Here is a 23,451-nt window from a genome sequence, read left to right on the forward strand (position 1 = left end):
GCTCAGTTGTCCTGACGCAGTACCTGGTTGTCTATAGAATTAAGCCCTGAAGGTCTTGACCACACATTCCTAAAACCAAACACCCCGAACCTCAGAACTTGAAATACATCTTTATTCCCTTTTGTGCTCAAAAAGGGAGAAAGCTGAACTCTGTGCTCAGGCCTTCTGTAAATGTTTACTGAGCACTTATTCTATTTGTAAGTACTTACCAAGCACTTACGACATCTACAAAGACTCACTGAGTACTTACTACATCTATAAGTACCTACTGAGCACTCACTACATTCAAGTCCTGGCTAAACCACTGTGGGAAACAAAGGTGGCCCTGTGGTTCTACAACTGAGGAGGACCTGAACTCAGTCAGCTACCTGGAAATCTGATTGCTTCTTAGTCGTACAGCGTCCTATAAATCACTACTGGGAAGGACAGCACCAATCCTACCCAGGTAGCATCCACACAGATGATGTAGTTTTTAAAAATCTACCCGTGGTCTGCACAGGATCTGCCAGGACTGAGCCAGACTTGGCACAAGTGGGAGCGACAGTGTGTGGTGCGGGTCCCTCCTTCGCCTCTAGACCTCCTTCCTTGTGGCCCTTCCCTTTCCTCTCGAAAGCCCAGGTCCGCTTCCCTCTGCAGGCCCCACCCCAGGGCTCCCGCTACCTGGCCCATCTGGAGGGCAAAGCTCTTGCCAACCCCTTCACTGCGCTCCTGTGCCCTACACTCTTGCTAAGCAAGGCCTGAGCTGGGTCACTTAAGCATCTAAAATTTAAGCCCCCTTCTGGGGCCAGAAAGGTGTCCTTTGTTCCGCAGGATTTCTTTGTCTTTGTCCTACGCAGTGCACATTCACTGAGCAAGGAGAACACCAGTGATCACAGCCCATGTCCTCAACGCACAGGCCAGTGGCCTGCTCCCAGGTGCCCGCCCCCAGCAGGAGCTTTGACAATGTCTTGTCACCTCCACAAGGAGGGTAGCATTTAACCCACCTATTTTTTCCATTATGTGAAGTCATTTAAGGATGCGTATTTCTTTTTAATAGCAAAATGAGACAACTGAATATTTATCCTTTTAAGCATCTTTTGAAAATCAAAATTACTCTTTAATCCCAATTGTGGCTATTAACCAATTAGTTCTTTCACATCTCACTTAAATAATTTATTGCAGAACACACTCAAGGACAATTCTCAGACCCAAGCACTGCTTCAAGTTCACATAATCACAGCAGCCTTGGAACAGCACGCATTCCCAGCCCGAGGGCTCCCGCCAGGCTGCATGGCTGCGTGGGGGCAGCTGCCTACCTGCCCGGGGAGGGGACAATCGTGTGCAGAGAACCCAGCAGCAAGCCAGGCTGCACCGTGCCAAGTGTAAGTGCCAGAGAGGGCCACGTGGTAGGAGCACTCACAAAACCACCCGTGGGCCTGAGCCGGAGTGTTGGCTCCTGCGCAGGTGTGTGGGCTGGCCTGGGAGCGCTGTGCAGAGGGCGCAGGTCGCGGGGTAAAGAGGCGGACAAGCAGAAGCCGAAGGCTCTGAAGGACAGTTTGGTACTGGCTCCCGACCAGGTCCTGTGGTGGGCAGGCAGCAGAGACCACCTCTGTGGTTGCCCTCCTTTTCTTGACACATGGTCAGAGGAAGATGTCCATAGATACTCCGGCCACTGTGAACCAAGACCAGGGATCTCTTGGTATGTCGAGAGAGGAATTTGCATATTCCTGAAACCCTTGGAATCACTGTTTTGTTTTTTTGTTTGTTTGTTTGTTTTTAAGGGAGAGAGAGATTGAGGAGGAAAGGTTTTGGAGGAAGCTGATAAGACCCAGCCTGCCCTCACTGGCCTGTGGGCCTGGGGCCAGGAAGGAAGCAGGTCTGGCTGGAAGCAGGGCGCCCACCTCTGGCAGGCTCCACAGACAGAGGACAGCCTGGGCCACCCGTCCACCTCCTGCAGGCCGTCGCCCTTCCCTGGAGGGGGCCCTCGAGGGGCCGCGGCAGGCACAGGGAAAGGAAGCCTGCTCTTGTGCCAGGCAACCCAGCGGCTCACAGCTCCCAGGAAGTGGGAGGAGGCGCGTGGGATAGAGTGCAGGATTGCCTGGCCCCACAGTGTGTTGCTGCCCTTCCTCTGCAGTGGACCTGCACCATGGGCCTGAGAGGACCCAGGAGAAGTCCACGGTGGGCATTTCATGCTGAAAGACACTGTTGATAGATGACTTCACATGAAAACACTTCTCAACACAAAAATGCCAAAATTTATTGAGACCTTGAAGGTAGAGTGTAAAAAAAAGTTTTATGAATGTGTGAATTTTATATTGAAGACTCTCTGGGAGTCAGAATTAATATGGCAGAGCTGACTGACGAATGTGAGCAAGATTATCAAGCAGGTCAAGAATTCTGAACTCCAGTAAGGCATAAAAATCACATTTACAAAATAAAGGTTTGGAAGAATCATCACGTGATCAAGGCGTGTGGTTTTATATGAAGAGACCTAGTTTGGAAGACTTCTTATTGAAGAAGGGCATCCTTGAGCTATAGAATGAAGTCACAGGTGTCCAGCACACGTACAGTGGACTTTCACGAGCAGAACACACCTGCCTTTCCCGGAATTCTCTTCTAGCCCCTTGGGCCCACCGCTGCTGCCTGCTCCAGCGGCAGCCACTGCTCTGACCATAATCCCACCTTGGTTTTTCCTCTTGGAATTCTCACAGTAGAGTCTTGTAGGAGGCAGTCGCTGGGCCTGGCGCTTCATCCTAAGATCTGTCACATTGCTGCAAGAAGTCACAGCTCAGTGGTCCTTGCTGCCTTAGAGCTTCACGTATGACACCGGCTCAACCTCCCAGCTGCTGAGACCTTGCTGTTCAATATTTAGCCCACCAGCTCCCTGTTTTCCAGAGCGTTACCAAATACAAGATGACGGGCGTCGACATTCCATAGCCCCCCGGAGCTGACGGTGAATCTCTGTTGCATGTTATCTTTCCCGATGGGGAATTCACTTTCCCTCTGAAATCTGATGTGCATGTTCCTGATGGTAAAGTCAGGTGCCTTTCACTGTGTTCGTTGGCCATCTTGGCCTGTGTTTTTTCCCAATGATGTTGCTATTTTTGTAAATTTGGTCAGATGTGTTGCATGTGTGGATCTTTTATTGGATGGGCACATGGCACGTATTTTTTCCCTTGCTCTGGGGCTTATCCTTTGGCTCTTTCAATAGTGTCTTTTGATAATCACAAGTACTTAACCTTATTGTGTCCAAATTCTTCAATTATTTTTCTCCTTTTTAAGAAATCTCTGCTTACTCCAATCATAAAGATGGTCTATTGTTTCTTCTAAAAACTTTGGCTTTATTTTTCACATTGAGATCTGCAGTGCACCTGCACTTACCTGTGAATTGATAGGGATAATCGGCTTTCCCTGTGGACGGCACATGGCCCCCGGCCCTCACCCTATGCTGTGCACATGGGGAGCAGACTGGCCCCACAAAGATCCCACCTGGGGACACACTGGTGATGGCAGCCTTCGGGGATGTGGCTGTTTTCAGTGTCAGGTCTTGCACACTTGCGTTTGATTTATTTTTGTATGTTTTATACGTGTAGTTATAAATTTTTCCCACTATGCATTTTTTATTATATGGGAATTTGATTGATTTGTGCAGAGAGTAACCTTGCTAACTTGACTTTTAATTCTGGTAGCTTGCAGAAACTTCTGAACTTTCTAAACTCATAATCATGTCATCTGCAGAGTAATTTAGTTTTAAGACAATAAATACATCAGCTGGATTCTAGGCAAAGAGTGCTGAAAAGTATTAGATGGGAAGAGTTCACTCTTATCCCTCTACCTGTGTTTCTTTTATAAACTCTTCTTCATTCGGGAAATACAGAGAGCACACAGACACAGATGCGCTAAAATCTGCAGGTGTGCCTGGAGTGGAAGAGGACACAGAGCAAAGCTGAAGAGGGGACTTGGGCATTTCCGCTGGCAACTTCTGTGAGCTGTTTGACTGGCAATGCAGTGAGATGCCGCACGGGAGATGAAGGGGCTCCTGTGCCTGAGACGGCATGTGGTCCACTTTGCATCTGAAATTCCTTCCCATCGTCATGAAAAATGCGTATTCAAGAGATTGATCTGCATGAGAATATGATGGCTCTCCTTTCTCATAGAGGAAATAAAATCGTAAACTTTATAGCCATTCTTTTTTTCTGATTATCGTTACTTTTAATTAAAACATCTTTGGGTTTTTTTCCTGATAAGGCGATATGAAGAAAACCTGGGACCAAGGCCCGGGGCAGGTAGCACTTTTCTCAGATATTGACCTTAGGGTCTTGCATCTAGAGCCTGGAATTGCTTGGGGCCAGAGGCACAGTGAGCTGGAGATGAAAGTGGACCAGGGACCACCATGTCCAAGTGCACGTGGACTCGGCTTCTCTCGGGAGATGGAGTGTGCCGCTCGGCTGGCGGCTTCAGGTGGTCCTGGTCACATACGTATCGAGATCTCCACGAGGCCCAGCACTTCAACACAGAGTGCTCGGTGCTGAGACTCTGAGCAGTGGAGCAGGGCCAATCCTGGGCTGGCAGCTCGGCAGACAACTTGGAGGGCCACTTGCCCCACACTGTTCTCCTGGAGCCTGGCGGCTTTCTCCATGAAAAGTTGATAGAAAAGGAAAGGAGAGGAGGGTAAGGGATGCTGGGGGCACTACAGGAGGATGGCGAGGAAAGGGCGGACATTAAACTTGCTGTTAAGTAAAAAATAGGACCAGAGCAGCTCAATGAAGAGCACTTTCCTGGCACACACAGCCCGGGCCCACCCCCAGCCCTGCAGGTGCACACATACACACACGTGCACACAGAGAGATGGGCACACATGCACACATACACATGCTCAGGTGCACAGAGACACGCACACACATGCACATGCACAAGTGTACACACACGCACACACGCATGCACAGGTGCACACAGAAAGATGTGTACACATGTGTACGTGCACACATGTGTGCACGTGTACACGTACACGCACATGCACACAGAGACACATTCACACACACATGCACATACACATGCACAGGTGCACATAGAAATGCACACACATGCACATGCACACACGTACACGCACATGCACACAGAGAGACATGCACACACATGTGCACACAGGCATGTGTGTACATACATACAGGCATGCATACTCATGCACACATGTGCTCACACAAGCAGGCAAAAAGAGCCATAATTCCTTCAAAAGACTAAAGAGCATTCATCTCTCTCCTGTTTTGCCGAAGGGAACCATAATTTGGACAAACATGAACAGAAATCCTAGAAAGAAGTTGACTCTGCGCGGCACATAAGGCCCCCCAGGCTACCCCACCTGCCTGGTGAGTTCCTGTTGTTGTTTTCTTCTGTTTCATCTTATTGGTTTTTTGTTTGTTTATTTGTTTTTTTTGGCATTTTCCAGAAGATGCCTCTGTAGGACTGTCAAACAATTAATTATACTGTAGAAAAATGTAAAATGTCATTTCTATGTCCTTAAAAATAACTGGACATATAAGGAATAGGAGAAAAGTCCCGACTTCCTTTATTGGATGAGAGCAGTGAGCGATGGCCCTTCTCTCTGCAGCAGGCTTGTGGGGCTGCTCTCTGGGGCTCATCTCATCTGGTTAGACATCAAGAGGGACCAACTAGCGTGGCCTTTGAGGGTTGCAAGAAGAAGCTTAGGGCAGATCCTGGAGGGCAGTCTCAGAGTGGGGGTCCACTCAGGACAGGGAGCATGGTTAGTAGTCCTGGAGGGACGGCCAGGGTGCATAGCACAGCCTGGTGACTGGCACCTTGGGGGGGACAGGTGACACTGAGTCCTCACAGAGCTGCGGTGGGCAGCCTTAGAGGGAAGAGGTGGAGGTGCAGGGAGCAGAAATGTCAACCCAGGAATCCTGTGGGCAGGGACAGCATCAGGGTCTTCCACGCCAGGACGCCCGGCCCCGTGAGCCAGGGAGTGAGGAGGATGTCCCTCTCCACCCCAGAAACGCCCCAGCCACGGGGCCACTGTCCTGCTGCTCCAGGGATTCTTCTGGCCTGATTCACAGTCAGCTGGTCTGTCCATCCCTGAGAAAATCGCCCTGAAGGCCTCCACGATCAGTGCTTCTGTCACTTTGGGTGCATCGTCTTAAAATTTGGTGAGTCCTGTCTATTTTTACTCCCCAAATTGTGAACACACACCCAGGTACACACTCACGCCCACCCCACCCCATGTGCTGTGCTAGGTCCAGAGACCCGGGAAGACTGTGGGGCTGGGGGTCTCGGTCACGGCCGAGTGTTTTATATGCTGCCTGTGATTCAGGGCACGGCGACTGTGGGCCCAAGCACACTGCCCACTCTACTGGTGGCTGGTGCCACGGCTTCTGGGTTGACATTCGAATCTGTTCTTCCCTGGTGTGGTCAAAATGCTTGTTTTTACTTCATAAATAAGTAAAAAAAACACAACAACGACAAAAAACATTGCATTTCAAAAGCCTTTGCATTTGCCCTGTGACATCACGCCCTCACCCACCGTTGACTTCTCCATGCTAGGCTTTGGATCCTGTCCCCACAGCATGCCATCGGGAGGTGCCAGCCTTTGGTCCCTGGGCCTGCCTCTGAAGGGACACAGACCCCAGCCCCTTCTCACTCTCTCGCTTCCCCGCCAGGAGGGTGTGGCTCTCTGCCACCTGCTGCAGCCTTGGTGTGTCATGCCGCCCGGGCCTCGAGGCCAGTGGCCACCTGATCACAGACTGGACCCCACCACAGTTTTCCTCATAGGCTGATGTGGCGGGTGCTTATTGTGGTTCCAGCACAGTGAAAGTGACCATGGGGCAGTGAAGAGTGCTGGACAGCCTGACCCACGCATCTGCTGAGCTGGGGCAGGTCCCCTCCCTGTGCAGAGATGCTCCCGGAGAAAGTGGCCTGTGACATCCCCCGGACACGGGGTCCAGCCTTCCACGGGAGCTCAAACTGAGAAGGTGGTGCAGAGAGCCGATCACAGGGTTCAGGCAGGACATGCCAAGCCTGGGCAGGTGCAGATCAAGACTGGAGATCTTTCTTAAGAGAAGGGAGATCAGAAAGAAAAGGCTGACCAGGAACAGCCTTCCCTGAGCGTAGCAGAGCCCTGTCTGTGCTCGGGTGGTGAGGTTTCTTCGTATGCACCCGATTCCTGTCCGACAATGCAGTGCTGTGGCTCAGAACGGTCGACCCTGCATGTGCAGAGCCATCGCGTCACCACCTAGAGCACTTCTTGTCTTCCTGTTGGGTGCAACCCTGCAGGATGTACATGCCCTACAACTTGGTGATCCAGATATGTGACTGGGCATTAGGCTCTTGAGGGGCTACGACGTTGACTCTGACACTGGACCTTCCTACCATGACACTGATGAGTCACTGTGAAGTGGTTAATGTCAACAAATGTTCCACCACTTCTGAATTCTTGCCAAGCCTAGAAGTTTCCTGGGGACTAATGTTCAACAACACCAATTTCCAAGAATTTCTTCAAGTTTTAGAAGGACTCCTGGTACTTACTGAATCTGTGAAACCAAATGACTTCATTTGTGTACTTTTTCTTTGGGTTTCAGATGTGAGGAAATAACACCAAAGCAACACTTGTGGCTGAGGTGGGTGTGACGGTCCTGGACAGGAGACAGGCACAGACAGGAGCCCAGAGGGACTGCATTTACTGATATTTCATCACTCAGCAGATGCCCTGAGCCAGCTCCACCATAAGGCACCAGAGAATAGAAATTCTGGGAACTGCAGGACCCACCTAGTGTCCTTCCCTCCCCAAACCATTTCAACCAAGAGCTGGCTCTGGGGGAGGAGTCTCTGGCTTTGCCACTAAGTGAAGTTGGGCAGGGACATCCCCTGTACCTTCACAACCCCTAGAGAGGCATTCAGACCACATTGACATTTCACCTCCCCCAGGGACAGCCCATGTGGCCTGGGGACGTTGCTCTGGGTGGCTGACTTTGAAGGACACACAGGGACATGGTTTCAGGAGGTGGATGGGTTCTGCACCCTGTCAGGAGGCGGCTGCATGTAACACAGGAACATCCACCGCCTGGATTCGCAGGTTCATTTTCCACCGCAGGTATATGGCGTCTCAGGGAAGTGGTCGCATGGCTGCAGGCAGATGTCGCAGGTCTCCTGTGGTGTGTGCAGCCAGAGTCTGTCTGTGCCCCAGTCTGGGAGACTGGTCCCGTAGTCACGCTTAGCAGTGACCTCTTTGGGTTAATTACATTCATACACACGAGTTAATGGTTTACAGCAATGTTCGTCTTCCCATGTATTATTTATATAGCAATTTTATTAACTTCATTTGTCCATTATTTTATCCATTATATGAAAGTCTACTGTGGCCCAGATAATGCAGCAATCGTTGTGGAGGCAAAAGTGGCTCAGACCTGGCCCCTGTCCTTGAAGCACTTTGCAGTCAGTAGGCAGATAAGGACAGGCGTTGTGCAGTTGCCCTCTCTGTGGTCCAGCAGGCTCCAGAGGAGGGGTCGGAGAGGGTCATTCTAAGGCATCTGCAGAGGAGGTGATACTTACGTGAGGGGTGGAGTAACAGAATTTTAATGACAGATGCAGAGGTGAGGCAAGTGGGTGAATCATGCGAGATGATAATGAGACAAGGTTATGTGTGTGCATGTCTCTGTGCGTGAACACAGAAGCACACACACGTGAATGTGCACATGAACACACACCCACGTCCTCGGGAGTGTGGCATGTTTGCAAGCACACCAGTGAGGACACTGGCAGAGATGTCCCCACTGGGTCCTGAGGTCAGGTTCCTGGCTGGCCTGGTCAGCAGCAGGGCCTGGCTGTGCTGGGGTGGATAGGACAATGGGGCTGTGGGCTGAGCGGTGGGAATGTCCTGAGTGGCAGGAGCTGGGGCATGGTACACGGCCGCCCTGAGCCCTGGCCTTTGGGGCCAGGAGGGGTAATGGGGCCCAGGACCCTTGGTGCTGCACTCTGACCTGAGCCTCTCATCATTTCCCCAGAGGCAGAGAGGAGAGGTCTACTTCTCCCCTAGGGGGTGTGGGGCTGCATCTGGCTCCAGGATGCTATTCTGGGAGCAGGTCTTCAGGCTGGATAGAGATGTGGGTTTTCAGGTTTTGATGATAAAAGGCATTCCTTAGTAACCCAGTGCCTCTCGGGGTCCAGCTCCTGCACAGGTATGGTCTCTAGTTTTCAAAAGCGGCTGGTGAGATTGATTTAAAATTTAATGATATAGTGGAAGAAATGTAGGCACAGAGATCTTTCTTTGCCCAGAGTGACCAAGTGACAAGGGCTTGCCTAGGGACACAGCCCTTGTCACACTGCTACGTTTCCAAACTCAAATCCATCCGCAGGCTTCTCAAGACCCTCCTGCGTGAGTCGGCCTGTTCCACTCCCGGTCCTTGCCGGGCACAGCACAGAAGGCCCAGTGACACAGGAGGTCAGTGACACAGGAGGCCAGTGAGGTGCACCCTGCCTGGTGGCCCTGGCCCTGTTGCTCTCCAGCCCTCCTGAGGCTCAGCCAGGAGGCAGGTTGTGCAGTCTCTGTGATGAGATTTCACACTCTGCCCAGCGGCTCTCAGGGTCGCCCCTTGGACGGGAAGCTGCCCTGCCTTGCCAGGGGAAAGGGGCCGTTCACTCCCTTCCACCCCAGGTTGTGGCACACTCTGGACTGTGGCCATCGCCCCTGGTCACACTCTGGACTGTGGCCCTCACCTCCCACTCACTGAGAACCGCTGAGAGCCTTCTCCTGAGTCGGCCACTGGGGGTCATGTCCACAGCCCTTCCCTGGCCTGGAGGCTGAGCCCACACCCCCACTCAGAGGGTCAGGGTTCCCTCCCCACCCTGCACATGAGGCCTCAGGGCACGACATCGTGGCCTTGACACAACCCAGGGAGAAGAAGCATTGCCCACTCCACAGGTGCCCGGCGGTGGCGGGGGACGTCTCACCTTCCTGGAGGAGCCGGAGGCAGGCCTCGGACTTGGCAGGTGCAGACCGCCACTCCAGGTGGGTTCCTCTCAGGAAGAAAACCGTTTATTCCAGGTCAGCTTCGGCTTTCATCTGTGTCTATGGATTAATGTGTGTACCCACTGTGGGAAAGCGATCAGATCTCTCAAAAGATTCAAAATCCAATCAGAGACTAGACCACGGCTCTGGAATTGGGACGGAGGAACCTCATCTGCAGTGGACTAAGTCCTGGAAAGACTGGTGAGGTCTCCCTGGAATCCGATGCCATCGCGGCCTCTGGTCTGCAAAGCCACCGGCCGCTCTGCCCCTTTGGCAGCACACAGCTGGGAGCTCACGCAGACCTCCCCAGTCCTCAGCATCTCGGTTTTAGCAGAAAGGTCAGGCAGCGCACTGACCTCAGGGTGAAGGGCAGGGCTCCCAGGGCAGGGCTCCCAGGGCAGGGCTCCCAGGGCAGGGCTGGGGCAGACTGCAGAGACCAGAGGGGACTCTGGCCTTGCAGGGCCCACCAGCCCCTTACCAGGCCTGGGGTCCCCTCTTGGCCTGCACCTGCGAGTTCAGCACCCTCCTCCTCCAGTTCTGGTGCACAGTCAGTGTGGACCAAGAAAGGACTAAAACTGAAGGGACCTGAAGAGACCCCCTGGGCCCAGCATCTCCCCGTACTGCAGCCAGAGAGAGCACGGCCTGAGGGTCCCAGAGGGGAGCCCTGGGGTTCTTCAACCAAACCTGGCCAGACCCGAACGACCTGGCACTGGCGAGGTCAGGTTGAAAGGCAAATGCACTGACCTAAACAAAAGAGGGTCCACCTTGAGAGGGACCCACACCTGGTGACCAGGCACTTGCCACCAGAACAGGGTCTTTTTATTCTTCTTTCCTCTCTTTCTTACTTTCTGCATTCTTTGGGAAACTGTATCTGGTTTTAATTCAAATTTCAAGGAAAATACCAAAATTTTGCTTTAATCGTCTTTGTCCAACTTCCTGGGAGTCTGTGAGTGTGTGCCACCCTACTTTCATGTCCCCTGCATCACCTGTGAGGAGTCCTTCCGTGGGGACTTCCCAATTGTCAGAGCTGAGGCCCACTGCTCAGATGACCAGCAACTTACCAAAGTGTCTGCATGTAGCTGTGGGGACAAGAGTCCCCACCCCTGTCAGGGCCACCCTCCTCTCAGCCCAACACTCTTAACTCAACAAACAGCCATGTTCCATGAAATAAATGTGAAGCTCTTGTATGACTTAACGTGCTCACAGGGAGTTGAGTTTGCACTGGAAGCACTGGACCACGGCCACCGGGGGGCGGGGGGGGGGCAAGGCCTCCTTCCTCTTCTCCTCTGAGCCCTGCTGAGACCCCTGGGCTCACCTGGTAGCCCAACCAGCAAGCAAGGGTCTCGGGGAGGAGCCTGCCTCTCGGGATCAGGGCCTGTGCTCACCCTTGCCCTCCTCCTGGCCACACTTGGCTTGTTTGGATGCTGCCCCCCACTGTCTGACCAGCCACCACCCAGGGCTGTAGCTGGGGAGATGCTGGTGTTGGTGCCCTGGGAAGCAGCCCACCAGCGACTAGGCGTTCAGGCAGCCCTGGCGCTGCCCACATCCAGGGCTCCTGCACAGAAAAGCGGTAGGGCCATGAGAGAGGCCATGGCTTGGCCAGGCCCAGGGGCATCAAGGGCCGAGGCTGAGACAGGGCAGAGACCTGACCTAATAACCTGGCAATGCCCTGAGGGCCTCACATCCCACTTCCTGTGGCCCGCACAGGCCAGGGGTGAGGTGGGACCCTGTGCTTCTAGCGAGGGAGACTGGGTAAATCCGCTGAGAGGCAGCGCTGTGTGCTCCTGGTCCTAACTGGCCTCCAGCTCAGTCTCTGCCGCGCCCCTGAGAGGAGCCCTGCTCCTTGTGCTGTGCTCCGCTGAGAAGGGCCCCGCAGAGCCTCTGAGGTGTCCAGAAAGGAGGTTCTCGGTGCTGCATCGCCGGGGCCTGTGTCCCAGAGCCGCAGATTTCTCTGCCAGCCCCATGGCCTGAGGCCGGGCTGCATCTTCCAGAAGAGCAAGGCATCGGAGAGCCTCAGAGATCCACTGCTGGGTGGGCACGTGCTCAGGAAGCAGAAGGAGTGCTGAGCACTCAGAGGACCTCCAGAGAGGCCACCCCCAGCCCCGCTCCATCCCACGCTGCTGAGTGTGGGGGACACGAAAGGAGAAAGGGTTGGAGAGACGCAGGAAGCAGGTGCGGATCTCCCCGGTCCCCCTCAACCTGCCTCTGGGAAGGGGCTCTGCAGCATCCCTGGACCCCTCCCTGTGGCTCGGAGATCAGACGTCACTCTGTGTCCCAGTGGGCAGCATGAGAAGCTCACTCCATCTCCTCGTGCCACGTCCAGAGGACGAGATCTCTGGGCCCCTGGGGCCTGATCTCCTGCCGGAGACCTACAGGCGCTGGCTCCCCACCTGCCCCGGCCCCGACCTTACACAGAGGAAAAGGAAAGGGTCTCCCAGGCCAGAGGCCAGCTGTGCATCTGCTGCAGGGCGGATCAGGCCCGGGAAGGCCTGGTGCTCTCCTGGAAGAGGCGGGAGGCCTCTGCTTTGCTGTTCCAGGAATCCACTGCAGGAAAGAGCCATCCTCTGCCAGCGCGAGCTCATTAAATGGCTTCTGCCGTATTAATCTTTTGTTTCTGCTTAATGGAGGTTACGGTGCATGGGAGGAGGTAAGTGTGGAGGGCAAGGGCTCAGTGCGGAATCTCCATGGGAACGGCAGCTGGGGCTCCAATTGGTGGCTAGCTCCCTGGCACCCACCCCCGCACCCTCTTTATGAGACTCGGGTGGGCAGCACCCCACTCAGCAGCCCGCAGGTCGCAGCCCGGGAGGTCGCCAGCTGCGGAGCCCGGCCCACCAGCCTGCCCAGGGCCTGCCCTCCACGTCCCCAGGGGTTTCACCAAGTCAGCAGGAAAGCGCTGAGTCGAGAGATTTCCTGTGAGCAGAGAGCATGTCTGCTCAGCGACGTTTTCAAAGAGGGGAAAGGGGACTTCTGCCGGGTAGCAGCAGGCTCTGCAGGGCCCGCCAGGCCAGGGCAGGACTCGGTGAGGAGCAGGAGCATCCCTGGGAGCTCCCGGGAGGCTGACCGCGGCCTGGGAATCAGGACTTCCCGCGGTGCTGCTGGGGTCCAACAACCCCCCGATGAAGGGGCTCCAGGCCGCCCGGTCCTGAGTGGCCTTCCCAGAGGAAGCCAGCGAGCAGGACCCAGAGCAGACCGGGAGGCCAGGGAAGGCCAGAGGCTGAGAGGAAAATCTGGCGGTCCTGGCCAGGGGGACACATCTTCCCCCCAGAATATTTCAGCTTCATAGCCTCTATAAATGCTCTCTTTTCACATTCTGGGGTGCTGGGGTGGCGGCTTCAACATATGATCTGGGGGAGACACAACTCAGCCCAGCACTGTCAGGCTCCTTGGTGAGACCTGCCTCCCTGCCTGGTGGCACTCTGGGTCCCATCCCGGCTCTCCTCTCTGCCCACTCGTGCCCTCTCCAGACCTCTTGGCCACCTACTCAAGCGTGTGGTCAGGGTTGTCGGGAGACTTCTCAAGCTCCACGCCTTCAACACCAAAGTGAACCCTGGTCCTGAAAGCTGGGCATCGGCCCCTGAGTCTGTGTCCCGCGTCTCCGTGGATTCAGTTAAGAGTTCACCCACCCTCCGTCTACCCACCCCAGCAGTATTTACCAAGCGCTGGGTCTGGACTGCCTTTACACACGGAGCTCCCAGCAGAAGGGGAATGTCAGGTGTGAATTAAATAATCTCATGGACCAAGGGGAAATGTCACCAGCAGCACCACCAAGAGACAGAGAGCAGACCCACAGGGCACAAGTCTGGGGACCGGGATAGTGTGGGAAGGACTGGGGAGCCACAGGGGCACGAGGGAGGGTGTCTGCTGAGGACTAGGCCTCTCCACTGTGGTGAGTCCCCAGGAGCCGTCCTTCAGCTGGAAGAGTGGTGACTGGGTCAGGGGACAGAGAGCAGCCTGGAGCAAACCCAGGGGAGTGGGAAGAGCTCTCCAGGAGGCACACCTTCGTGGGGCGGGGCGGAGGGGCGGCCAGGCGGAGCTGAGCTGCACTCACCTGTCCTTCACAGGTGAAGAGAGGCCGTGTCTGGGAGCCGCCCACCCCTCCACCCAGCCACCTGTTGCTGCAGCCTGAGTCCCTCCTGGGCAGTGCCCTGGTGGCAGGGAGCTCTTTCCCGCCTCACCGCCCTTCATGGGACATCCTCAGCCACGGCTGGCCACTGCAGGGCTCTCGGGGCCCAGCTCCCTTGCCTCCAGAGCAACCCAGGGCATCTGCTGTCCGGTCTGGAGCTTTGCTGGCCACTGACTGCACTCCTCACAGCGCTGACCCTGACACCACTGCTCCCAGGCCACCCTCCCCGTGGCACTAGGCCAGGGGCTCCTCTGCAAGGGACACTCTGGTCCTCTGTTCTCTCTGGTACACAGGGCCTTCCTTGCCTAGAGGAACAACAGGAAGGCTGGGCTCAGTGCTCCCTGGACCCCCTTCCCCCTCCTCAGAGCGACTCCCTGTGCAGCTCACGGGCAGCTTGCCGCGGGACCACAGCGCTGCAGACCTCTGAACCTGCACCCGGTGCCTAGAGGGGCCAACAGCGCCCGGCTGCCTTCTGACCCTTGGGCCTGCTGCAGTCGAGTGCCTCCTGCAGCCACAGCCCTCCTCCACTTCTGCCATTCCCTCTGCCTGTGACAGGCAGTTTTGATGCATGAGGGCTGAAAAAGGGGTTCTCTTGAATGTGCCAAAATGAAATGAAGAAAGATTATTAACCTGCACGAGAAAATTCAAGCTTCACAACTTGAGGTGGCTTCAAGGAAACAACCTAAGAGTGAAGGATAGGGCAATTAGTCAGCAATTAGGAATTGGAGCAAGCCTTCAATAATGAGAACATCATCATCCACACCTCTCGTCCTGGGAGAACGGAACAGCCATCACATGCCCCAGACCACCTAGGTAAGAACGTGGCTCAGAAACGTTGGTTTTATTGGGAATTCAAAACTTATTGCTGCTGGGCATGGTGGCACACACCTGTAATCCCAGCAACTCGGGAGGCTGAGGCAGGAGGATCACAAGTTCAAAGCAGCCTCAGCAACTTAATGAGATCTTGTCTAAAATAAAAAAATTTAAAAAGGGGTTGGGGATGTGACTCAGTGGTTAAACACTCCTGGTTTCAATCCTTGGTACACACACAAAATAGTTATTGTTATCCTGAGGGTAGATTGTCAGACCCACTCTTTGTAGGTACTTATTTCCTTGTTGACAGATTCTATGTGTGCTTGATTGTTGTGGTTGTTTTTTGACATCTGCCTATTTGATTACAAAGGGGAATTGTACAGGGTCAGGACTGTTCATGCCTAATATCTACCTGGGCATAGGTAGGTGCTTAATAAACACTGGGCTGGGTGAATTGGTTGGATAAGTATATACATGGATAGAAGGGTACATGAATGAGAGGGTATACCGATGGATTAGTGGATGAATGTAAGATGGATGGAAGAATGATGGAAAAAAGGTGGGATAGATGGATGGATGGATAGATGATATGTAGATGGGTAAATGAAAACAGAGCTGGGTGGATGGATAGAAGAATACATGTATGTAGATGCCCTCTTAACTTTTGAAAAGTGACTAGTGAGACAAACTGTCAGCATGCGCACACACGAATTATCCACACTCTGGGGATTAGGGGCACTAAGCTTCTATATACCAGATATGATCACTGCTATAATCCAACATCTAACTAAAGACAGTCTTACTTTGGATGGTCTCCTATCCAAAATCAACCCATTTGCCATAACTATTGATTATTCCTTTGCTCATTCCTTCAGGGGACCAACATGATATATGTTGGATGAGTTTGACAACCTGAGCTCTGCTCTGATGACTTTGGCCGTGGTTGGAAGATGGTCTTACATATCAGTCCCCCCATCACTGGATTCCTTCTCTGTTTAGACATGGTTACTCTCCTTCAGGTGCCAACTGTGAGCTCTGCCAAGCTGACCTCCTGCACACTCAGGCTGGGAAGCACATTACCTTGTACTAGTATTTTGTCTGTCCTTACCAAGAACTGACTTTGCCAGACACCTTACTAGATGTTTCATCCCGAAGGAGTCCTTGTCTCCAAGTCACAATGGCCTGTGCATGTCAGTTGTAAAAACTGTGGCCTGGATAGATCAAAGCTTCTTGAATAGATGTAGACAGATAAATGGAGAGTTGGAATCCTCATCAGTCTGATGCCAAGCCAGTTCACCGGGCTTAATTAACCTACCACCAGCCAAGGGAAATGGATGCTAATTCACTGGGCAGTTGCTTTGTTAAGTCTAAGCACTAGAAAGAAAAGAAAGACTCGCTTTGTGAAACTAGTTTGGGGACACAGTGGTGTAGGTGACCTGTGCAAGCTACACAAGACACAGCTAGTGATTCTGCTCCAACACACAGAGGAGAGGTCACACCCCTATCCACCAGGGTGTGGGTCTACTGCAGGGTCTGACCAAGGGCTTGCTCCTGCCCCACTTCACTTTGCTCTTGGAACACACTTAGCTCTGCTGACAATGCCAGGTGCTAGCTCCCCAGGTCCCTCTCCAGTCAGGAAGCCTCAGGGACAGGAGAGTGGCATGTCCACTTCATTTCTACCACCTGTGGACTCCCCAAGGGCACACCCTGGCTCCTGGGTAGACCGGGGAGAGAACACCCAGGACCTGTCATTTCCGTTCATCCACCACCAGCAGTTTGGGGAAACTGAGTCATCTCCTATCACGTCAGTTCCACTGAAAAGAAGACGGAGTGCCAACCTGGAGAGGTCACTGCCGCCGTGACCTGAAATACCATATTAGAAATCACAGTGTAAGCCAGATGTGAGGGCGGCCCCTGGAAGCCCAGCAACTCAGGAGGCTGAGGCCCAGGGCTGCAAGTTGAAGGGCAGCCTCAGCAACTTAGCAAGACCCTGCTTCAAAATAAAAAATTAAAAGGGTGGTGATGTGGCTCAGTGGTCCAGCACTCCTGGATTCAATCCTCAGTACCAAAAAGCATACTGCGTTATGAGTTCTGGAGTAAAGAATGGTGCATTATTGTGAACTTGGCTTAGCGGTGTGTCACATCACAACTTCTCCTCTCCCTCACCAGGAGCACAACCTGTTTACTCCAGGGGTGACAGAGAGAAGAAGCAGAGACGTGCCGCCTGTCCAGAGCTCCACAGCTTCGCAGGCCCGGTGTCTACGTACACTCCCTTTAAACCAGGTGGTCCTGGCACCGGAGAGCAGCCTGCTGCCCAGCCTCAGGTTCGGTCCCTGCTCCATGGGCCTCCTCCTTTGAAGCTGGTGCTGGAGGCTCTGCTAGGTCCAAAACCCAGATCCCACAGTCAGCTCTTGTCCTGGGTTTTCCCCAATCTAGGTCCCCCAAATTAGGCCAGGGACTGCCACCAGCCCCTCCTCAGCCCGGCGGACTTCTGCCTAAGAACCAGCCTCTGCCCTGCTGGCCCGATTCACTCAGCTTGAGCACCCTCAGGGTCCCTCCTACACCGCGCCTTCCTTCCCACAATCTAAATGGGTCATGCTTTCTGTTGGCTCCTGCTTCCCTCTCCTCGGAGGCCTGTCTCTGCTCTGCGTCTGCCCGTCAGGCCCTGGTCCTTAAGTCAGCATGATCTGGACACATGGACCCATCGCCCTTCAGTGGTCCCCAGAGGTGGGCAGGAGAAGAGCCACGGGCGGCAGGTGTCTCCACAGGCCGCCTCCTGCAGACAGAGGGAGGTGAGGGGTGCAGCTGCACTGGGTCTGACCGTTCAGGCCTTTGTGGTTTGCATCTCTCCGAGAGCAGCGTGCTCTCCACCACGGTCTCTCACTTCCCTGGACTCTCTCGCCCCAGCAAGTGCCTGTAGCATTTGTGTGGAGTGGTTTTTGCTACTCACAACAAGATCTTGTTCTGTCGGGAGACGGTCAGCCTAGGAGGGCCACAGGAGGACAGGGATTGCCACGAGGGCGTGTGTCTGGCTGTCCAGGCACAGCAGGGAAAGGAGCCTTCAGGGGGACACAGGTGTGTCATGGAGGGAGAACCCTTGCCTGTGAGCCACCGGGCCGTGGTCTCCTTCACTGTCCTGGCCCCGTTTCCCCATCTGTAAAACGAAGCAGCTGCCCTGAGTTATGTCCAGTGACCCTGAAGTCTCCGAGGTCAGGTGGGTGCCACTAGCCCCTGAAGGTACCCAGGCAGTGCCATCTTCAGCCTTGGACGTGACACCCCTGCTGCACAAGAAGTGCCAACCCAGGAAAGCACACATTGGTTCAGGAATGGCACCTCACCTGTCCACAGAAGTTTATGCTGACCCACAGTCCACTCTCTCATCCAATCCTAACCCTAACAGGCAGCAGGAAAAGCTCTCACCCCATGCTGTGGTTCAGGAAACCAAGACAGAGACACAATTGCTTTTTCCAAGGTTTCTGCATAAATAAAACTGAAATTCAGACTGGAGCAGGTCACCCTGCAATCCATCTTTCAAAGAGCACATGCCCACCCTTTCCCTTACCTTGGAGAGGGTTAGCAGACCCAGGCTGGACGTCAGTGCCCACAGGGAGGGCCGTGCTGCCTGTCCCGTGGGCTGGGCCTTTGCTCTCCCTGCTCACCTGCCTGGCCTCCCTTGCAGGGCCAGCTCCTCCCCTGCTGGTCACTGCCAGTGCTCCCTGGGGAGTGTCCCCTGATGGTCCTGATTATTCTGAGACTTTAGTTAAAGCTATTCATTCCACCTTGGCCGTGGCTCAGGAGCCCTCTGGAGCGACAGCCACCTTGCCAGCCTGTTGCCTGTCCCATCGCTCCAGAGCCACGTTGACCGTGTAAAGAAGGGCTTGTCACCCAGTGGGCTTCCCTTCTTGTGGCAGCTGCTGCTCCTGGATGCACCAGGGACCAGGGCGACTTTGCTACCAGAGTAGCTCAGCTCCGAGCTTCTCAGACTTCGGTTGCTGCCGTGCCCACCCTGCCGTGCCCACCCTGCCGTGCCCACCTCTGGAGCCACGGCAGCTGTGGAGGTGAGCTCGCTACCTGGGTCACCACAGGTGTGTCTCTGGATTGGCGGGGTGTATTCACCCTGCCGACAGAGTGCACAGCTGTGAGCTTGGTCAGATGCTCCAGAATGTCAGGTCGACGTCTCTGAGAGGAGTCCCAGGTTCTTTCTCTTGGGGTGCCGAGATGGTCCTGGGGCTCCAGGTGGCTCTCCTGTCTGACTGACAATGACTCCTAGGAAAGAGGCTGAGAAATTGGTTTCCAGGTACCCTCCATAGCAGGGGGCTCTGCAGAGAGGAGGTGGGAGCTGGACATTGGGTGAGAGGCTCTTGTGCCTCTTGTGCAGAGACATCGTCCGCTCTGGGGTCTATGTACCCCTGGCAGTCGAAGCTCATGCCTACAAGGACAATAGTGCCATCACTTCTGCCTTGGACATTTTCACAGAGACCTTCACGTGACGGGCAGCCTCTGTAGTGGGCTCACAGCCCCGGTGGGCTCTGGTTTCCTGGTGCCACACTGACTGCAGTCGGTTTCACCTCTGTGCGCAGCACAGCCCTGGGCAGGCGCTCCCCCACTCGGAGCTCTGCTTTGCTCCCACCCTTGCCCATGTCCCCATCCTGCCAGCCATGAAGTATGAGTGGCTGCCCACATTCCTGGTGACCATAGGCCAGGGGACACTTAAACAGTAAAAAAAACCAGCCACCATGGGGACAGTCAGGTGCCACTAGAGGTCTGTCCTTACCAGAGATTCCTTCAAAGCAAGTCTGAGACCAAAGCCTCTCCTTGCTCCTGGCTCAGGCGGGTTTTCTTCTGCCCTGGAGAGTGTGGAAGTGCCTGGCTGTCACCGCCCAGGGGAGCTGGTGCAGCCAGCACGGGAGAGAGTCCCCACGGGAACCAGATGGGCTGCTTGTGCCCGTCCTGGCCAGGGGTGTGAATAAGACAGGGAGGCCTGTTCCCAGGGCGGCCAAGGCCAGCTCCAGTTCGTCAAGTTCAAGTGGAGAGCTGCAGTAGCCACGCCTACCACTGAGGCTGCCGGAAGGTTCCAAGGTGCTGCTGCGGGCAGCGGCCTCCACAAGCATCAGAGCTGTGGGTAGTCGTGGGGTGAGCCAGCCTGCAGACACCGGCCCCAAGTCTGTCCCTCTGGGTGTCAACCTGAGTGCAGTCCCTGCCCAGGGCCCTAGGGGAGGGACAGGGCTGAGAGGTCAGCAGACACTGGACTGGCCCATTCTGTGTTTCTCAAGATGCGGCATCTTGCTGAGAACTAATATTTTCAATATCTTCCCTTTCAGGGTCCCGGAACAGAAATATTACAGAGAGGAAATAAAATGCAGCAGGACATTTCCTCTAGTGATGAAATTCGGTGCCTGTGGGATTTTCTGGGGAGCTCAGTCACCACAACGTGGCTGTCATGGTGCTGGCTATCAGGGCATCAACCACAAATTATTGGAAAAATAATTAGAAATCTTGCATCTGGGGCTGGAGCCACAGGGTCATCAGTGTCCTAATCTTGCAAGGCCACAGGCCCCAGGGCCCTGGGGCTGGGCAGGCCATGGATCAGTTTTCCAGGTCCCAGTCCAGGTCTCCACCAAAGGCACCATTGGTTCTGGGACACTGAGCACTGATTCTAGACAGTTTGCCCAGGAGACGTCGGGTGTCTCCAGAATGAGCTCCCCCAAAGCCCTGCAGTGCTCCAGGAGCAGGACCGGCTGCTGCCGGGGTCTGGGAGCTTGTCTCTTAGAGGTGGCGGGGCAGGCACAGGGACTCAGGCCCTGACCACGCTGGACCCTGAATGACTGCTGCCCTCAGCTGTGCAGAGTGGACTTGCCCAAGAGAAGAAGGCCCCCTTAGGACCTGCTATGGCTCCAGGGACAAAAAATAGAGTCTTCTGGAAGCTTGTTAGAAATGCAAAATGCCAGCCTTACCCCAGACCTGCACCTCATCAGAATCCACGTTCCAACAGGGTCTCGGGAGCCCTCTGTGCCCCTCGAGGCCAGGCAGCCCTGACGGGGAAGGCCTCTGCTGGGCACTGCTGAGATGTTCGTATTGCATTTGTCTTTTGGATTCTCCAATTTTCTGTCCAGCCTTTAAAATCACTAGCACCATTTTTCTATTTTAAACCAATGTCACCTTCATCAGAAGTTCACCCTGCCCTGCCCTGGATTCTGGGGGTGGCGTGGGAGGAGGAAAGGAGGCATCTGCATGTTCCCTCTGCTCAGGTATCAGGAGCACCTCAGCTGTCTGAAATAGCTGAACTCCCCCTGTGCAAATTGCAGGTACTGAGTGCAGAGCCTGGCGCTGGGCTGGCATTACCTTCTCAGGCACTCAGCCTGCAGAGGGAGGGGCTTGCAGAGGAGGGAGAGCGACTGCTCTTTGTCCTTGAGGAGGAGGCAGGTCTGTGCGGCTCCTGTCAGCCCCCCCCCTCCTGCCTGATGCACCCGGCCCAGGGCAGGGTATTCGGAGGATAATGAAGGAGCAGCCCGAGGCCATGGGGAGCTGTGCAGGATGAGCAGAGGCCCAGAAAGACAGGGACAGCCTTTCTTCTTAGAGGAAGGGCCGGAGGCGGTTCTGTTGCCGACTTCAGAGGCACCCCCCTTGCAACCCCACATGCAGGGACAGACTCCACCTCAAAGCTGCAACCCTGAAGGCACCCCTGCTTCACCAATCCCACCTGCCTGCCTGCCAAAGCCAGCCCATGCCCTTCCACAAGCAGCGTGTCCTGGGAGGGCACTCAGCCAGTGCCAGTGGCCACCTCCCTGAAGGCAGAGCCACCTGCAGAGACCCACAGTCCTGGGTGTGAATCTGACTGCAGACCTGTGGCTGCGTGGTGTGCTCTGACACAAGTCGTTCAACTCTCCAACCTTTACTATTTGTTCACCTTTTTGTTTTAGTTGTTAAAAAATATTTTAAATTGCATGAAATACACTGAGATCAACTAGACAAAATTGAGAGTGTGCACAGCCTGGAGTCCTTTTCTGTACCTGAATGAGCCAGACTCCCCTTTGCTGGCCCTTCCTCAACTCCCCAGACCCTGCTTGTACCAGGCCCTCTTAGTTACCGTCTCTTCTGCAAATGACTCTGTGGACCTCAAATTGCCCTTCTCTGCCAACAAATGCCTGCATGACCTTCTTGGAAGCCTGTGTGAAATCATACTGTAGAATGGCATCCCTTATATTTTTAAACCAAAATTAATAAAAATTAAAGCGCTCCTCTATACATCTGCCTATTTACCTATGCACCCAACGACCCGACCACCCATTCACCTGTCTATGCTCCACCATCCATCTACCAAACCCCCACACATTCACCATCCAGCCATCTACCTATCTATCTGTTCATCCTTTATCCATCTATCCGCTACTTATCCATCTATATGCCATCCACCCACCCACCCACCTATTCATCCATCCACCCTCCACCTTATTCACCTACCCGTCCATCCGTCTATCATCCTCCCATCTCTCTACCCATCCACCCCTTCTCCATCCATTCATCCATCCACCCTCAACCTTATTCACCTACCCGTCCATCCGTCTATCATCCTCTCACCTCTCTACCCATCCACCCCTTCTCCATCCATTCATCCATCCACCCTCCACCTTATTCTCCTACCCGTCCATCCGTCTATCATCCTCTCATCTCTCTACCCATCCACCCCTTCTCCATCCATTCATCCATCCACCCTCCACCTTATTCACCTACCCGTCCATCCGTCTATCATCCTCTCATCTCTCTACCCATCCACCCCTTCTCCATCCATTCATCCATCCACCCTCCACCTTATTCACCTACCCATCCATCCATCTATCATCCTCTCATCTCTCTACCCATCCACCCCCTCTCCATCCATTCATCCATCCACCCTCCACCTTATTCACCTACCCGTCCATCTGTCTATCATCCTCTCATCTCTCTACCCATCCACCCCTTCTCCATCCATTCATCCATCCACCCTCCACCTTATTCTCCTACCCGTCCATCCGTCTATCATCCTCTCATCTCTCTACCCATCCACCCCTTCTCCATCCATTCATCCATCCACCCTCCACCTTATTCACCTACCCGTCCATCCGTCTATCATCCTCTCATCTCTCTACCCATCCACCCCTTCTCCATCCATTCATCCATCCACCCTCCACCTTATTCTCCTACCCGTCCATCCGTCTATCATCTTCTCATCTCTCTACCCATCCACCCCTTCTCCATCCATTCATCCATCCACCCTCCACCTTATTCACCTACCCGTCCATCCGTCTATCATCCTCTCATCTCTCTACCCATCCACCCCTTCTCCATCCATTCATCCATCCGCCCTCCACCTTATTCACCTACCCGTCCATCCGTCTATCATCCTCTCATCTCTACCCATCCACCCCTTCTCCATCCATTCATCCATCCACCCTCCACCTTATTCACCTACCCATCCATCCATCTATCATCCTCTCATCTCTCTACCCATCCACCCCCTCTCCATCCATTCATCCATCCACCC

General features: G+C 54.3%; 2 long non-coding RNA genes across 2 annotated transcripts; one reads left to right on the forward strand and one right to left on the reverse strand.

Moving 5' to 3' along the window:
* Positions 1 to 1,252: 1,252 nt before the first annotated feature.
* Positions 1,253 to 2,433, forward strand: LOC144372501 (uncharacterized). Its single transcript, XR_013432493.1, has 2 exons — positions 1,253 to 1,361; positions 1,761 to 2,433. It is a non-coding gene; the product is annotated as an uncharacterized LOC144372501 (long non-coding RNA).
* Positions 2,434 to 6,462: 4,029 nt separating this feature from the next.
* On the reverse strand, positions 6,463 to 22,333 carry LOC144372499 (uncharacterized). The gene is made up of 2 exons (XR_013432491.1): positions 9,937 to 22,333; positions 6,463 to 8,516 (listed from the first exon to the last, which is right to left on the reverse strand). It is a non-coding gene; the product is annotated as an uncharacterized LOC144372499 (long non-coding RNA).
* Positions 22,334 to 23,451: the final 1,118 nt, after the last annotated feature.

Source organism: Ictidomys tridecemlineatus, unplaced genomic scaffold (assembly GCF_052094955.1).
Source record: "Ictidomys tridecemlineatus isolate mIctTri1 unplaced genomic scaffold, mIctTri1.hap1 Scaffold_1100, whole genome shotgun sequence".
Classification (NCBI taxonomy): Eukaryota; Metazoa; Chordata; class Mammalia; order Rodentia; family Sciuridae; genus Ictidomys; species Ictidomys tridecemlineatus.